Source organism: Papio anubis, chromosome 4, assembly GCF_008728515.1.
Source record: "Papio anubis isolate 15944 chromosome 4, Panubis1.0, whole genome shotgun sequence".
Lineage (NCBI taxonomy): Eukaryota > Metazoa > Chordata > Mammalia > Primates > Cercopithecidae > Papio > Papio anubis.
Window position 1 is genome coordinate 93496358 of NC_044979.1, and position 14697 is coordinate 93511054.

General features: G+C 41.1%; 1 protein-coding gene across 2 annotated transcripts in view; it reads right to left on the bottom strand.

The window, feature by feature from the left end:
• The window catches only part of IGF2BP3 (insulin like growth factor 2 mRNA binding protein 3), a 154347-nt gene that overhangs the window by 104363 nt on the left and 35287 nt on the right, over positions 1 to 14697 (bottom strand). Inside the window, exon 1 of one of the 2 annotated variants that reach the window (XM_031665320.1) lies at positions 11390 to 12842. The exons of the other annotated variant lie outside the window; for it this stretch is intronic. The gene's annotated coding sequence lies outside the window, so the exon portion shown is untranslated. Of the gene's footprint in view, positions 1 to 11389; positions 12843 to 14697 lie in introns of those variants that run through there. 2 annotated transcript variants of the gene reach the window in all.

Below are 14697 nucleotides of genomic sequence, written 5' to 3' on the forward strand. Positions count from 1 at the left end.
CAATGAGCCGAGATCGCGCCACGCCACCGCACTGGTCTGGGCGACAAAGCGAGACTCCGTCTCAAAAAAAAAAAAAAAAAGAACTATAGGACAGGCCTTGTGGCTCATGCCTGTAATCCCAGCACTTTAGGAGGATCACTTGAGCCCAGGAGTTCCAGACCAGCCTGGACAACAAAGCCAAACTCCATCTCTACAAAAATCTTTAAAATTTTTTTTTAAATTAGCTAGGCATGGTGTTGCATGCTTGTAGTACCAGCTACTCAGGAGACTGAGATGGAAGGATTGCTTGAGACCAGGAGTTCAAAGCTACAGTGAGCTGTGACTGCACCACTGCAATCCAGCCTGGGCAATAGAGTGACACCCTGTCTCAAAAAGAAAAGACAAGAAAAAAGAAAAATAAAAAATAGAAAAAAACAAAGAACTATAGTGAACTTTTCTTTCCAGGTCAAATAATCCACAATTTTGAAGTATCAGAGCAAAACACCAGTTTAGTCTAGATTCATAGCCTAGTTCAGTCCTTTGCCTCTTCCCTTTCCCCAAAAGGGTGAGAACAAACAAAATACCACAGCTGCCACTGATCCCTTCGAGAACATCAAAGAAAATCTAGATTAACTAAACTCAGGTACATCCTGTCTACAATCATAAAACGGAGGAGGAAAGGAAGAGAAGCACTTTTACGTTATTTTCATGACAAAGTAAAAGCGCAGTTATCAGGGTAAAATATACCAAAGAGATAAAAGAGAATGCCAGTTTAAGAGAAAAAAAAAATCCAAACTATAGCTAGTATAGATTTACAGATAAAATGCTAGTTTGGGATTTGTTTCAAAATAACTCATGTGGTAATAACTGTTAAAGCTTCAGGACAGGTACCTCTCTGCTTTTATGTAAGTTTTATAATTTTTCTTTTTGTGTGTGTGTGACAAGAGTCTCGCTCTGTCGCCCACGCTGGAATTCAGTGGCACAATCTCAGCTCACTGCAGCCTCTGCCTCCCGAGTTCAGGCAATTCTCCCACCTCAGCCTCCTGCGTAGCTGGGATTACAGGCATGCGCCATCACACCCAGCTAATTATTGTGTTTTTAGTACAGATGGGGTTTCACCATGTTGACCAGGCTGGTCTCAAACTCCTGACCTCAAGTGATCCACCCGCCTCCGCCTCCCAGAATGCTTGGATTACAGGCGTGAGCCACTGTGTCGGGCTGTATTTTCTATAAAAGGTTTAAAATATATACCCTAATAAAAAGATCTGTAATTCATAGATTTCACAACTGTTATATGTTGCTTCAGTTAAAAGAAAAATTGCGGCCAGACATGGTGGCTCACACCTGTGATCCCAGCACTTTGGGGGCTGAGGTGCGCGGATCACCAGGGGTCAGGAGTTCGAGACCAGCCTGACCAAAATAGAGAAACCCCATCTCTACTAAAAATACAAAATTAGCCGGGCGTGGTGGCACATGCCTGTAATCCCGGCTACTCGGGAGGCTGAGGCAGGAGAATTGCTTGAACCCAAGAGGCAGAGTTTGTGGTGAGCCAAGACTGTGCCACTGCACTCCACCCTGGGTGACAGTGAGACTCAAAAAAAAAAAAAAAAAAAAAAAAGTTGCTCACACTGTATTTACCTGGCTAATGAAAGTATGATTTACTACATATATGCAAGTACTGATCTGGTTTGTTTTTTGTTTTTGTTTTTGTTCTGTTTTGAGATGGAGTCTCACTCTATCGCCCAGGCTGGAGTGCAGTGGCGTGGTCTTAGCTCACTGCAATCTCTGCCTCCTGGGTTCAAGCAGTTCTCCTGCCTCATCCTCCCGAGTAGCTGGGACTACAGGTGTATGCCACCACATCCAGCCAACTTTTTATAGAGATGGTGGCCTCGCTATGTGGTCCAGGTTCATCTTGAACTCCTGGACTCAAGCAGTCCTTCTATCTTGACCTCCCCAAAGTGCTGGGATTACAGGCTTGAGCCACCATGCCTGGCCCTATTCTGTGTATCTAACACAGTAAGGATTTGCAGCAGTGTTAAGAAACTAAGTATTCACCTCCACTGGCCTCATTTTGGAGGGTGTATATATTACCAAAAAATTTTCCCAAAAGTACACATGTAAATATACATGGAGAGTTTAGGTTAATTAGCACATGATCGTACACATTACAAAAATAAATATTCACTTCACAAATAGGATACTATCTTTTGTTTATTAAGAGTAATCCAGGCGGTACACAGTGGCTCATGCCTATAATCCCAGCCCTTTGGGGGGCCAAGGCGGGAGGAGTGCTTAAGGCCAGGAGTAAAATTAGCCTGGCATGGTGGCACACGCCTGTAGTCCTAGATACTCAGGATGCTGAGGTGGAAGAATCACATGAGCCCAGCAGTTTAAAGTTTCAGTGAGCTATAATCATGCCACTGCACTCCAGCCTGAGCAATGGATTGAGACCCTGTCTCACACACACACAAAAAGCAATCCATTTGCCATGTTTTCCCAAAGACTTCTTAAGAATCTCATACTCAAGGATCCCATGGATTTTCTACCCACTCTTCAAAATGTACATCCAACACTCATTTAATTATTGGAAGTTTGGATGTTACTCCAGAATAATTATTTCCCTTAAATGGTTTTCTAGCTTCCCTTACCTGATACTCTCAAGTGTCATTTTAGACAAACATCTGAGTTATTTTTATGCAGTGTTTTGCTTTGTTTTTCAGATGGGAGTCTCGCTCTCTCACCCAGGCTGGAGTGCAGTAGCGCAATCTCAGCTCACTGCAACCTCTGTCTCCCAGGTTCAAGCAATTATCCTACCTCAGCCTTCCTAGTAGGTGGGATTATTAGATGCCCATTAATTTTTGTATTTTTTTTTTTTTAAGTAAAGATGGGGTTTCACCATGTTGGCCATGCTCGTCTCAAACACCTGATCACAAGTGATCTGCCCACCTCAGCCTCCCGAAGTGCTGGGATTGCAGGTGTGAGCTGCTGCGCCCGGCCCTGCAGTTAGTGTTTTGATATCTAGAATTGTTCTTTCCCATTTGTTCAGTAACTAATCTTAAACTGTGTGACGTTTACCTCTGGCTCCTAACCCTGTGCTCTGCTCTTATCAGTACAAGAGCCAAAAGTCTCAACATTAACAGGAATGAACCAAAGGCATGAATTATAATCATCCAGCAGAGATAAACACAAACTTATGGCATGGAAAGAACTGGAGAAAAATCTATCTCAGTCAGCTATACAATTAAAATACTCTACTGCTTCTTTGGTTATGTTCCATCTGAGATTTGAGAATTAGTTTATGTTTGGGTTTGATTCTAAATACTTACAAGTCAAGAAAAGGTATTAATATTTTAATAGAGTGTTTCTAGCATACTGGTTACCAAGTCATTAAAGTTCAATTTAACTACCAGCAAATAAATTAGTGTTTCACCACCTCCTAAAATACCCATAAATACACAGGATGCACACTCCATAACAACAGGGACTAATTAGGTTATCTTGTTCGTTGCTGCATTCAGAGCTTGAACAGTGCTTGGCATCTGATAAGTATTCAACTGATAGTTAAAATCTGTTACAATATATAGACTGGGGGGAAAAGAAAAAAAGACTCACAGAACCACCATCCAGAAACTAACATTTCAAATGATTTTCTTATAGCTTATAAAGGGACCGAGAAAAACAACTGCCACGCATTTCTGAGAATGGAAAAAAAAAAAATTGAATTATTTAAGCATTTGCATTATTTTTAAAAATTCAGGCTGGGCACAGTGGCTCATGTCTGTAATCCCAGTACTTTGGGAGGCCAAGGCAGGCAGATCACGAGGTCAGAAGTTCAAGACCAGCCTGATCAACATGGTGAAACCTCGACTCTACTAAAAATACAAAAATTAGCTGGGCTTGGTGGTATGCGCCTGTAATCCCAGCTACTCAGGAGGCTGAGGCAGGAGAACTGCTTGAACCCAGGAGGCAGAGGTTGCAGTGAGCTGAGACTGCACCACTGCACTCCAGCCTAGGAGACAGAGTGAGGCTCCGTCTCAAAAAAAAAAAAAAATCAACACAGTTTAAGGGTTTCCCCCACCAGAGGGGAAACAGGGTAAATTTTAGTTCTCAGGCTAATAGATTAAAAATTTAAAGGCCAGGTGCAGTGGTTCAAGCCTGTAATCCCAGCACTTTGGGAGGCTGAGGTGGGGGGATCAAGAGGTCAGGAGTTCAAGACCAGCTTGGCCAAGATGGTAAAACCCTGTCTCTACTAAAAATACAAAAATGAGCCGGCCGCAGTGGTGGGCACCTGTAATCTCAGCTACTCCGGAGGCTGAGGCAGGAGAATCGCCTGAACCCAGGAGGTGGACATTGCAGTGAGCCGAGATCGTACCACTGCACTCTAGCCTGGGCAACAAAGCAAGACTCCGTCTCAAAAAAAAAAATTTAAAACCTGCCCACTCTGCTAGAAATATTAGTTATTATGAAAATTCAGTAATCATTTATTAAAAGCATGTTTAATTCCAAAAGAAAGAGTCAACAGTAGGCCTGGCAGGGTAGCTCATGACTGTAAACCCAGCACTTTGGGAGAACTGCTTGAAACCAAGAGTTCCAGACCACACTGGGTAATAAAATGACACAGCCCCCCCCCTCCAACAGCCCTGCCTATCTACAAAAAAATCAAAATTAAAATTAATTTTTAACAAGAGCCAATAGAGCAGCTCATGTAGACTCCGAAGGGCATCTTCAAGATCTTTAGTAATCGATGAAACTGATTTAAGTTGATTTTAGAGAAATCTAATTGACACCAACTAGAGAAAGTGAGCCTCCATATACCCATCACCTGTTCCAATTAACAAGTGTGATATATGATAATCTGATCTTGTGTATTCTATACCCAAACCTGTACCAAGTCTCCCTTACATAGCATGCCACGCTGAAGTACTCCAGTAAACAACAATGAAAAATAAGGAGCTTTATTTCAACATAACCACAATAGCATCATTGCTCCTAAAAGTAATTAGCAAAAATTCCTTGCTATTAGATATCCAGTAAGTGTTTATTTCCGATTGCTAATAACTATCTTTTTACATGAGGTTTGTTCATATCAAGATGCCAACAAGATACACACACGCATACAGCTGACATGCTGATATATAATCTTAGGTCTATGCAATACAAGTTTCCCTTCACTGCTTTCTTCACATTTATGTAATGGTCCAAAGTCAAAATCCTACACAATTACTCATTCTGGATTTTACTCACTGCATCCCCCTTTGTATCGTTTTAATAATTGTTTACTACATAGAATTAGATATATAATAACGTGTTTTTTCTGAGACAGGATCTTGCTCTATTGCCCAGACTGGAGAGCAGTGGTACAATCAGCTCACTGCAGACTCAAACCCCTGGGACTCAAGTGATCCTACCATCACAGCCTTCTTAGTAGCCGGGACCACAGGTATACGCTACCACGCCGCCCAGCTAAATTTTTTGTAGAGATGGGGTCTCACTACATTTCCCAGGCTGGTCTCGAACTCCTGGCCTCAAGCAATCCTCCTACTTTGGTGTCAATAATATATAATTTGTTTATATACATAAGACATCTATGAACCCACCTCCAATAATTAGAAGATAATTGAAGATAATTTGACACCTCTCCCCCAACCCTCCTCCTCCCAGAATATAATTATCACCCCTAATTTTGTTATTCTCATGTTTTTACAACAGTTAATCTGTTAAAACTGACTTTTTTAGCTGGGCATAGTGGTGCATGCCTGTAGTCCCAGCTACTCGGGAGACTGAGGCAGGAGGATCGACTAAGCCCTAGGGAGGTCAAGGTTGCAGTGAGTGGTAGCGGTGCCACTGCATTCCAGCCTGGGCAACAGGGTAAGACCCTATCTCAAAAAACAAACAAAAAAACCTTGACTTTTAAAAAGTAGACAAAATGCTGCTAGCAGTCTTCAAAAATGACCAAAATTGGCTGGGTGCAGTGGCTTGCGCCTGTAATCCCAGCACTTTGGGATGCCGAGGCAGGCAGATCACCTGAGGTCAGGAGTTCGAGACCAGCCTGGCCAACATCGTGAAAACCAGTCCGTACCGAAAATACAAAAATTAGCCAGGTGTGGTGGCACAGGCCTGTAATCCCAGCTACCTGGGGGCGCTGAGACAGGAGAACTGCTTGAACTCAGACGTTGCAGCAAGCTGAGACTGTGCCATTGTACTCCAGCCTGGGCAATAAAAGCAAAACTCTGTCTCAAAAAAAAAAAAGGCCAAAATTGCCAGAAATGGTCGGGGGGAAAAAATTTAATGAGCGAAACTTAATACTATCTAGTCAGTACTCAAATTTTCCTGATTAAAAAATATCTTTCTTAACAACTGGTATGTTCAAATCAGTATTCAGATTAAGATCTATATGTGGCATTTGGTTGATTATGACTCTAGTCTTATAACCTAAATGTTGCCCTTTTTCTTGCAACTTATTTGGATAAAAAACCTAAAATGCTGTCCCTTGTCCTCTAGTTTCTCACTGTCTGGAGTTTGCTAGTGACACTCCTGTAATAGTGTTTAATACATTCCTCTGTTCCCTATAAAGTTGTAGTTAGATCCAAAGGCTCAACTTGGTTTCTCGTTTCGTGTTTGGGAGAGGCAATATTCCATAGGGAGTGTTCTGTACTTCCATGGGAGTTGTTACCTCTGATGTCTTTCTATGATGTTGGCAGCTACTAGTGATCACTGCCTAAATCCATTATTTCATTCAAGGTTGAAAAATCATGATTTTCTCATTCTATCATGCCTTCTGTGTTTTTTAGCCAGAGTTATTCTATAAAGAACAAGTGTCCCTCATCAAGTATTTGGATGCTCTGAAGCATACTAAGTGCAGTAAAGACAGGATACTTTATTCTTTCCCTTCTGCAGCAGATGGTTTTGTGCTTCTTACCACATCACCTGACTCATCGCTGTGGTGGACAATCAATCCCACACACATTTCAGTTGTCTCACTTCTTTCCACCCGTAAGCACACACCTTACACAAGGCTGCTTCTTTATCTCAGGGCTTTCTCCAAAGCCTCTAGAGTACAGGAGCAGCCCAGAAACACTGGACAGAGAAAATCCTTAAGAACATGCATAGGCTGGGCAAGGTGGCTCACGTCTATAATCCCAGCACTTTGGGAGGCCAAGGCGGGCAGATCACGAGGTCAGGAGATTGAGACCATTCTGGCTAACATGGTGAAACCCCATCTCTACTAAAAATACAAAAAATTAGCTGGGCGTGGTGGCGGGCACCTGTAGTCTCAGCTACTTGGAAGGCTGAGGCAGGAGAACGGCGTGAACCCGGGAAGTGGAGCTTGCAGTGAGCCAAGATTGAGCCACTGCACTCCAGCCTGGGCGACAGAGTGAGACTCCGTCTCAAAAAACAAAAAACAAAAAAAAATTTATAAATGTAGGTGTATGAGGGTGGGGGCAGGGAGCTCCAATTTTTCAGATAGATAAACCTGGGAGGTATTCTGCGAATTTCTTGGAGATCCCATTTCCCTGCAGGAAACTCAATAAAGTACCTATCATTGGCTTTTCCTAACTCCCCAATTCATTCTCCCCCTTCCCTCACTTCTTCTTGAAATTATCTCTAAAATAAACCAACTTTGGCAAATCCCTGTCTCAATCTCTGCTTAAAGAGGAGTCCAGGCTGGGCACAGTGGCTCACATCTCTAATCCCAGCACTTTGGGAGACCAAGGTGGGAGGATCGCTTGAAGCCAGGAGTTAGAGACCAGCCTGGGCAACACAGTGAGACTTCATCTCTACAAAAAAATTAAAAACTAAAAAATTTTGCCGGGTGTGGTGGCTCATACCTGTAATCCCAACACTTTGGGAGGCAGAGGCAGGCAGATCACCTGCGGTCCAGAGTTCAAGACCAGCCTGGCCAACATGGCGAAACCCCATCTCTACTAAAAACACAAAAATTAGGCTAGGCACAGTGGCTCACGCCTGTAATCCCAGCACTTTGGGAGGCTAAGGAGGGTGGTTCATGAGGTCAGGAGTTCAAGACCAGCCTGGCCAAGATGGTGAAATCCCATCTCTACTAAAAATACAAAAAATTAGCTGGGCGTGGTGGTGGGCATCTGTAATCCCAGCTACTCAGGAGGCTGACGCAGAGAATTGCTTGAACCCAGGAGGCGGAGGTTGTAGTGAACTGAGATCGCACCAATGCACTCCAGCCTGGGTGACAGAGTGAGACTCCCTCTCAAAAAAAAAACAAAAAACAAATAAACAAAAACAACCAGGTGTGGTGGTATGCACCTGTAATCCCAGCTACTCAGGAGGCTGAAGCAGGAGGATCACTTGAACCCAGGAGGTAGAGGTTGCAGTGAGCCAAGATCGTGCCACTGCACTCCAGCCTTAGACACAGAGTGAGACTCCATCTCAAAAATAAATTTTAAAAAAAGGCTGGGAGCAGTGGCTCATGCCTGTAATCCCAGCACTTTGGAAGGCCAAGGCAGGCGGATCACAAGGTCAGGAGATTGAGACCATCCTGGCTAACACCGTGAAATCCCATCTCTACTAAAAGATACAAAAAATTAGCCAAGCATGGTGGCACGTGCCTATAGTACCACCTACTCGGGAGGCTGAGGCAGGAGAATCGCTTGAACTCGGAAGGCAGAGGTTGCAGTGAGCTAGTATCGCACCACTGCACTCCAGCCTGGGTGACAGAGTGAGACTCCATCTCAAAAAAAAAAAAAAATTTATTGGCTTATCTTTGATGCTGTATAAAAGAAAATATATATATATATTTACATATATATATTTAAAAATTAATGGGCATGGTGGTACGTGCCTGTAGTCCCAGCTACTTGGGAGGCTGAGGTGGGAAGACTGCTTGGGCTCAAGAGGTTGTGAGGCTACAGTAAGCTATGACTGTGCCACTGCACTCCAGCCTGGGCAACAGAGCAAACCTCTTTTTCTGTTTTTTAGGGAAAAAAAAAAAAAAAAAAGGAGTCCAAAGACATTATTTCAAATTTTTCAGAATAATGTGTTAGGGCCCTGACATTGCCCAAAGACAACCAAATATTTCATTCCTTCAGTATCATTATTAATTCAGAGTCATAAATATTTTGCTTGTATCAATCTTTTTAGATGCTCAAATTGTCCCATCTTTGGCCAACAAAACGGCCTCTTCACGCTGGCTCCTTCATCTTTTGATGTTACTCCAATAATATTTGTGAATACTTCTGCTTTCTGTTATGGTGTGATATTCTAGGTCTAGCTTGTATGTTTCTTGTCCCTGTCTTTAATTGGCCTTATCAACATGGATCCTTGATCCCTTTTAGTCAGAAAAAGTACAGAGAGACTACAATCTGGTCACTAGAGGCGCTCATCGTTATTAGATTGGTCATGCTTCCAAGCCAGAGCTAGAAAATACACTTGGAAAGAAAATAAACCATGCATTCATACTGATTATTTCCAACTCAAATTTTGGATGACTAGAATTTCTCAGAAAGTCTCTTATATTTGCATATTTTCTTCCACTAAAAACTCTGACAAAAGACAGAAGAACAAAAAAAAAAGTGCTTTATGTTTATTATCTCATTTAGCCCTCAGAGTCTGCATTTTACAGATTAGGAAACAAAGGCAGAAGTAATTTAATTTGTCTGAATACACACACAGCTACTGTGTGGCAGGATCAGAATATATAGTTGAGCATTCTGGTCCCAGATTCTATCCTCCTAACCATACTCTATTCGGTCTTACTGATTTCACTTATAATCCAACCAATAGCATAACCATATCAAATAACTTCAGAAAAAAGTACAGATTGCATATTAAATTCAAAAGATAAAAATATATGCTAATCCTAAGCAATATTTTCCCTTTACACCTTAGCTTTAAACCACCATAACTTACATTTGGCAACTCAATATTGAAATTAAGTGGACAAGCTGACATATTAATACCAAGAAAAGAAGAAGAGAGGTAAGGCAACTATGAGGAAAACACAACTACTTAGTTGCCTCAAGGTATTATAAAGATTATATACACAGGCACTTCAGGTACTTCTGAAGCTAGTCGTATCAAGTCCCAATGCAAGACACAAAACTGTATTAGACCTGCAACCTTTCATCCAAATTACCTGTAAGTCCTGGATGCACCTTTATCTTATTCCTCTGGAAAAGGCTCTGTCTCAGCCCTTTCCTTCTATCAACACTTACATACAAATCAAGTGGGAATCACTGCTTTCCTACTTTATAAGACAGATACTGATATAATGCTGCTAACACCAGCTGATGATAGGAGGAGAAAACTAAGTCTAACTTGTAACATGTTCTTCTTTGAGTTTTTTTTTTTTTTTTTTTTTTTTTTTTGAGATGGAATCTCACTCTGTCGCCCAGGCTGGAGTGCAGTGGTGCGATATCGGCTCACGGCAACCTCCACCTCCCAGGTTCAAGCAATTCTCCTGCCTCAGCTTCCCCAGTAGCTGGGATTACAGGTGCACGCCACCAATGTCCAGCCAATTTTTTGTATTTTTAGTAGAGACGGGGTTTCACCATGCTGGCCAGGCTGGTCTCAAACTCCTGACCTCGTGATCCGCCCGCCTCGGCCTCCCAAAGTGCTGGGATTACAGGTGGGAGCCACCACGCCCAGCTGCCTTATTTCTTATGCAAAAAAACTGGAACACAAGGCTTGGATTTGGACTGGTATTTTCACGTAAAAAGCCAAGCCTTGTGGCTCAAAGCAGTCTAGTGCAGGCTTTCCAACCCGCCACTTGGTGGCACTCTGTACTGGCTGCAAATTTTCATTCTAGCTGTGCTGAACTGAACCTATGTCCAAAGAGGACTTCATTCAGCCTGGCTAATTTCAATATGGCTATATTGTAATTACACGTATTCTTTCTTGGTTTATGCAGTTAAGAATTAGCTCTTTAAAAGGTCAACCTCAATTTTCAAGAAGTTTAATACTGTACTCCAAGTAAATACTTGGGAAAATGATCAGTCTTATATTCCTGGTCTAAGTGTCAACTGGCATAACTATGCCTCATTGCTGACTTGGCAGTGTCTTATCCTCTAACTCAAGAATTATCTCTCTTACATCATTTCCTCAGGTTAAGTTGTAACATGCTCAAAGGCTTAGCTGTCTGTAAATAGGGAGAACTAGGAAGAACCTAGAGGTCCAGGAAAAAGGGATTCAATTACAACACACAGAATGAAATCTCATGGAGACATCATAAATATGAAAGAATATTTAATGAGGACATGTGCCTGTGACACTATTCACTGAAAAAAGTGCATCACTAAAAGAGAACATGGAATATGATCTCATTTTAAAATATGTGTTTTTATCACAAAAAGAACATTCCAACCAGGAACAAAATGTACGTATCTGTACATACACATGAACATTAACAGAAATAAGGAAGGGAGAGCATTAAGATACTGACCATGATGAGACCTGGCTGGTAGAATCATCGGCAGTTTTCCATTTCTTCCAGCCTTGTGTTTTATAAAATGAACTTTACTAGTTGTTGAGGGGAAAATAAGCTATTATTTCTAGCCAGCAGTATAATATCAGAATGAAACCAAGAGGAAAACAATTCTAGATTCCAACAGTTCTAACTAGCTCTGTGACATCGGTTCTCCCTCCCCATATAAAATTCCTATAGATTTTATATAGCAGAAGAAACTAGATACTTTAGGTCAGTCTTAAATAAATATCTGTAAAAGTGGAAAGGAGGAAACATGACTTAGGAATAACACAGGTAGACCCAGGTCAAAAATCCCTATGAAAGATGGAATTGCATCTAGTGAATTGACAGAGCGTCACAGGTACTCTAAAGAAAAGCATACTTACCGCAACAGTTAAAAAGAATGCCAGATTCTAGTGAACTAAATAGTGGATGGAGGAAGGAAGGGAAAAAACAAAAAAAAGATTAAGTACAAGGTCCCCTACACTGTAAAAGTAAAGAGATGTCCTTCAAGTATGGTCTGAGAACCACCTATGTTAGAATCAACACAAGGAACTGAAATGCAGATTGCAGGGCCGCAACACAGACTTAAATCATAATTTCTGGGGGTGGGGCAGGGGAACTTGGCCACACACACACACACACACACACACACACATTCTCTCTCTCTCTCTCTCTCTCTCTCTCTCATGGATTGGTGGCCACTGTGGTATAGTTAACAGGGCAAGCCTCAAAGGCAAAATTATTTGCTTCATTCACTGTTGCATATTCCATTGGTTAGCAGATTGCTTAGCTCATCTCAGGCAATTATTCAATATTACTTAAACAATGAGCAAGGGAACAAAGTCTTTTAACATCACAGTTCTAAGTGAGAATCTAAACATGGTTTTTTCCATCATCCCCAGCTCCCAGATCTCCATGGTAACAGCTATGTTTTAGTCCTGTTAACTAAAACAGAGGTATATTTTATCTTTTACATTTGCACATCTTATCTCCATCTATATAGAAAAGTCTGACAGCCAGACGTGCATGGATGAAAATTTGACTGACGCCATGGGTATGCACTGGAAGAGTCCAAAAAAGACTCAATGTTTTTCTACATACTCTCTTACTACTATTGTTTGCTTGCATTTACACACTGCCATGTATTTCTTTTAGAAGATTAAATGTTCTTTGAAGAAACATAGTCAAAGTTTTTACACTCCTTAGGATATGTGCAAGTTAGGAAAACCTAACACTGTTCGAAAGATAATTGATACAGGTACACATCACCACACTGGGCCTTTGTTTTACTTCTTAATGTGACTACTAGAAGGGCATACACATCTTCATATAGAATGTCAAACAGGAAAAAACAAAAAAACAGGGCACAAACTAATCCTTGATCCCTAAATAATCGAAGACTTTTATAGTCTTCAAACGGAGATTTTAACTAAATGTGCTTAATTTTTTAATTTTTTAAAATTATTATTATTATTATTATTTTTGGAGACCAGGTCTCGCTCTGTTGGTCAGACTGGAGTGCAAATGGCATGATCTCTGCTCATTACAGCCTCAACCTCCGAGGTTCATGCAAGCCTCCTGCCTCAGCCCCTCGAGTAGCTGGGACTACAGGCATGCATCACACCCAGCTAATTTTTGTATTTTTCGTAGACCTGCGGTTTCACCATGTTGCCGAGATTGGTTTTGAACTCCTGGGCTCAAGCAATCCACTTGCCTCAGCCTACCAAACTGCTAGGATCATAGGCATGAGCCCTTGCGCCCAGTCTGTAAATGTGCCTTTAAACTAAAAAGTCACCACCAGTATTACAACCACAGAAACACGCAGTTCAACAGTTATTATTTAAACAAAAGCCTCATTGCCTGTATGACCTAAAAGCATAGCTCTTTCAAAAGTCTTAATATTAACACAATATAGTAAATTGCACATATCTTCCTTAAAAATTACAGTGGTAACAAGGGAATAAAGAACTTGGTATAAAACCTCTAATATGCTTGTGTCACATTGAAAATTAATTATTCCCATATTTTTCCATAAGCTAAAACTAGCTTTATAAATATCATTACTTTTTTTCCAGCAACAAGATATTTTTAAAAAGTGATTTTAGAAACCGTACATCTTAAACTGCTCTGTCCAATAAAGAAGTCACTAGCCACATGTGTCTAACTACTTGCAATGTGGCTAGTCTGAATTGAATTGTTCTGTAAGGATAAAATACATACAGATGCTGAAGATTCAATACCAAAAAAAGCAAAATTTCTTAACAATTTATTATACTGTTACATTTTAGATATATTAGGTTGTATATAATAACAATTTTTTTTTTTTTTTTTTTTTTTTTTTTGAGAGAGGGTTTTGCTCTCTCGCCCAAACTCTAGTGGCACGACCATAGCTCACTGCAGCCTCAACCTCCTGGGCTCAAGCAATTCTCCCACCTCGGCCTCCCAGTCAGCTAGAACACAGGCACACATCACCACACTGGGCCTTTGTTTTACTTATTGTGGCTACTAAAAGGTTAAAATCATATATATTTAGTTCATGTATTTCTATTGAACAGAGCTTATCTAAAACTAATTGATTAAATTTAATTTGTTTGTCAAGGGAATTTGAAGAACAATCAAGAAAAAGTTTTAGGCCAGGCGCAGTGGCTCATGCCTACAATCCCAGCACTTTGGGAGGCCGACACGGGAGGATCATCTGAGGGCAAGAGTTCAAGACCAGTCTGGCCAACATGGCGAAACCCATCTCTGTTAAAAATACAAAAATTAGCCGGGCATCATGGTGGCATGTGCCTGTAATCCCAGCTACTTGGGAGGCTGGCGCAGGAGAATCGCTTGAACCTGGAAGGCAGAGGTTACAGTGAGACAAGATTGTGCCACTGCATTCCAGCCTGGGCGACAGAGTGAGACTCTGTCTGGAAAAATTAAAATAAAAAAAAAGAAGAAAAAGTTTTATATGGAATACTTATTTTCCACATAAAAGTGAGCGTCGCTAAGTGAACTGTACCTGCAAGAAGAGGTGTTTTAAGATTACTAAACTTTTAAAACTGCCATATTTTGAATACGGGTTATGTATACATTAACAGTTTTTATTTCATATTACTGCTAAGTGGATGTGGTTCTTAGACAAGGCAGATCCTTGGATTTGTTTTTGTTTGTGGGAAAGTTGCAGTTGATCATTATCAAATTATACCATCTTCTCATCAACTTTAGAAACTATAATAATCTCATCACCTGAAAGCTTGAAGACTGTTTCCCAGAGGTGGAGTTATACAGCCAGACTT